Consider the following 3,089-nt stretch of genomic DNA (forward strand, 5'->3'; position numbering starts at 1 on the left):
TGAAGATGTTAGTTCGGATTCCCGGCTTCCCGGATCGGGGAGCCGAATTCGGATTTTTGAAATATTTGTTTATCAAAACGGCCCAATTTCAAGAATCAAGATAATGCAGAGGTGGCCCTCACGGGGGGGGGGGGGGCAGTGGCGGATCCAGGGGTGGCCCCCCCCCCCCCCCCCCCCTGAGAAAAAAAGAAGGAAAAAAAAAGGAGGGGAAAAAAGAAGGGGAAAAAAAAAGAAGGGAAAAAAAAGGAGGGAAAAAAAACAGAGAGAGAGAGAAGGGAAGAAAAGAAAAGGGGGGAGAAGTGATCGGGGGGGGGGCGAAAAAGCCTCGCCTCCCCCCTCCCCCAATCAAAAAAATAAGAGAGTAGGACTGGGAAATGGAAAGAAGGGGGTATCAGTTGCAATTTTTCCGTCAACAAGTTGTGGATCGGGGTGGGGTGGGGCAAAAGGCCCTTGCCTCCCCCGCCCCGTTAAAAAGAGAGAAAGAAGGAAAAGGAAAAAAGGAGAGCGAAGGGACCGGGAAAAAAAGGTGAAAAGAAGTGGAAATAGATAATTTGCAGTTAATCCCGCCAACAACGTATGGAGAAGGGTGGGGCCGAAATGACCTTGCCTCCCCCTCCCCCCCCCCCCCCCATCAAACCTAAAAGAAAGAGAAGGAAGGGAAGAGAAAGAGGAGAGAAAGGGAAAGAACAAAAAGAGAAAGAAGAAAGGTAGGGGAGATCAGTTGCGATTTTTCCGCCAACAAAGTGTAGATCGGAGGGGGGGGTGGGGCACTGGCGTATTGAGCGGGGAGGGTGCTCCGGGGAAATACAATTTAAATGTGGTTTATTTCTAATTCCATAGCAGTAGTTTACACATATTGCTGAAATGACATAATTTTCCGAGATTTTTCCTCATTCTTTATTAAATTATACTTTTTTTTATGCGTTTGTAAATACGGCCAGGCAAGAAATATGCTTCTTGAGATGCCTACATGTCAGGGTCCGAGGAACGGCGGGGATCGTGAGCCTCAAGCTCCCCCCCCCCCCCTTCCCCCAATTTTTTTTGGAAAAGCATTTTAAAGAAAAATGGAAAGAAAGATAGCAAGGAAGAAAAGAGAATAGTTAACCGCCAGTGTCACAACAAAATAAGGTATCACAAAATGCTCATCTGACCGTAATTAAACGCCTAAAACGCCTAAAACCAAGGGCCCTTGGGCAGGCCCCTTAAAACTCATCTGACCGCAATTTAGTGCCTAAAACCCTTGTTCTTCTGGGGGGTCCGCCCGCTGGACCTCACGCCAATCAGTGTCCCGCCAGTGTCACAAATAAGGTATAAAAATATGTTCATCTGACCGTAATCAAATGCCTGAAACCCCTGAGATTCAGGGGTTTCCGCACCCTCGACCCCACCAGGGGCCCTGAGGTGGGCCCCTGAATGCTTATCTGACCGTAATATGCCTTCAACCCATGAGTTCTCGGGGGCGGACAAGGTATTAAAAGATGTTCATCTGACCGCAGGCGCGTAGCCAGGGGGGAAGTGGCCCCTCCCCCCAAAAAACAAAAAAACAAAAACAAAAATCGCCGTCCAAAAAAGAGAGGAGAGAAAAGGAAGAGGACGTAGGAAGAAAAAGGAGGGGACAAAAAACATTTTCGAAATTCAGACAAGGATTAAGAGTCGAAAACGGTACAACGAATCGTCTTCTTTCTGTAATAATTAAATTAAATGTCAAAGCTTCCCCGCTTCGCGCAGGAGGTGGGGTAACTGAATTTAGACAAGGATTAGGAGTCGAGAACGGTACAACGAATCGTCTTCTTTCTGTAATGATTTAATGAAACGTACAAGCTTCCGCTCTTCGCGCGGGAGGGGGAGGGAAAAATTGAATTCAGACGAGAATTAAGAGTCGAGAACGGTACAACGAATCGTCTTCTTTCTGTAATGATTTAATGAAACGTACAAGCTTCCGCGCTTCGCGCGGGAGGGGGGGGGGAGGAAAAATTAAATTCAGATGAGAATTAAGAGTCGAGAACGGTACAACGAATCGTCTTCTTTTGGTAATGATTTAATGAAACGTACAAGCTTCTGCGCTTCGCGCGGGAGGGGGGAGGGAAAAATTAAATTCAGACGAGTCGAGAACGGTACAACGAATCGTCTTCTTTCCCCTAATGATTTAATGAAACGTAAAAGCTTCCGAGCTTTGCGCGGGAGGAAGAAACTTGTATTCAGACGAGCAGGCGCGTACGCAGGGGGGGGGGGGGTGAACCCCCCTCCCTTCGGTTTTTTGTATGTGTGTATTTTGGTGTAACCCCAAAAACCAAAAAAAGTGTCCTCTTAACCCTCCCCCCCCCCCCCCGCTTATTCAGCGGCTGGCTAAGTCGATTTTTTTGGGGACCAAAAAAAAAAAGTTGGCCCCCCCCTAAGAAATCCTGGATCCGCACCTGGGGGGGGGGGATGCACCAGGGGACACAGTGCCCCTTTTTTAGTGCTCCTTTTCCTTTGTAAGAATTACTGCCTCTTCACCTTCTCATAAATGTCCTTTTCACCTTTTATAAATACCCCTATTAAAATCTGATTTCCTTTTCCATTCTCATACGTGTACTTTTTCATTCTCATTAGTGCCTTTTTCACCTCTGATATGTGCCCCTTTTATTTTTACAATTAATTGCCCTTAGTTATGTATAAAAATCTGACAGGTGTCACTTTTCCTTAATAATAAGCGTCCCCTTTCCATTCTCACAAGTGCTCCATTTTAACCATTATATTTCCCTTTTTTCCGTTTGACGCGTGCACCTTTTCGATTCCCTTCTGATAAGTGCCTACTTTAATTCCCTTTCTCCATAACATTCACCCCTAATTCAGAGTGACTTAGATCCCCCTTTTATTTAATTTTCCCTAGAGCTCGCTCGCATTTATAGTTGATATAATTATAAGAACTTATCAGTCTTTCTTCATTAGATTTTGTTTAAAACTCATCAAGGTTTTTTTTTTCGCTCGTGAAGAATAATATTCAGACCATGCGCATTACACCCAACTGCAAAGTAAAAAGAGACACAAATATTGATCGTCATGACGATGTATGTTCACATTCAGGTTTCTCTTTGTAGGTTCCCCTA

The sequence above is a fragment of the Strongylocentrotus purpuratus genome, unplaced genomic scaffold, assembly GCF_000002235.5.
Source record: "Strongylocentrotus purpuratus isolate Spur 01 unplaced genomic scaffold, Spur_5.0 spur5_scaffold_2, whole genome shotgun sequence".
NCBI classification, from domain to species: domain Eukaryota; kingdom Metazoa; phylum Echinodermata; class Echinoidea; order Camarodonta; family Strongylocentrotidae; genus Strongylocentrotus; species Strongylocentrotus purpuratus.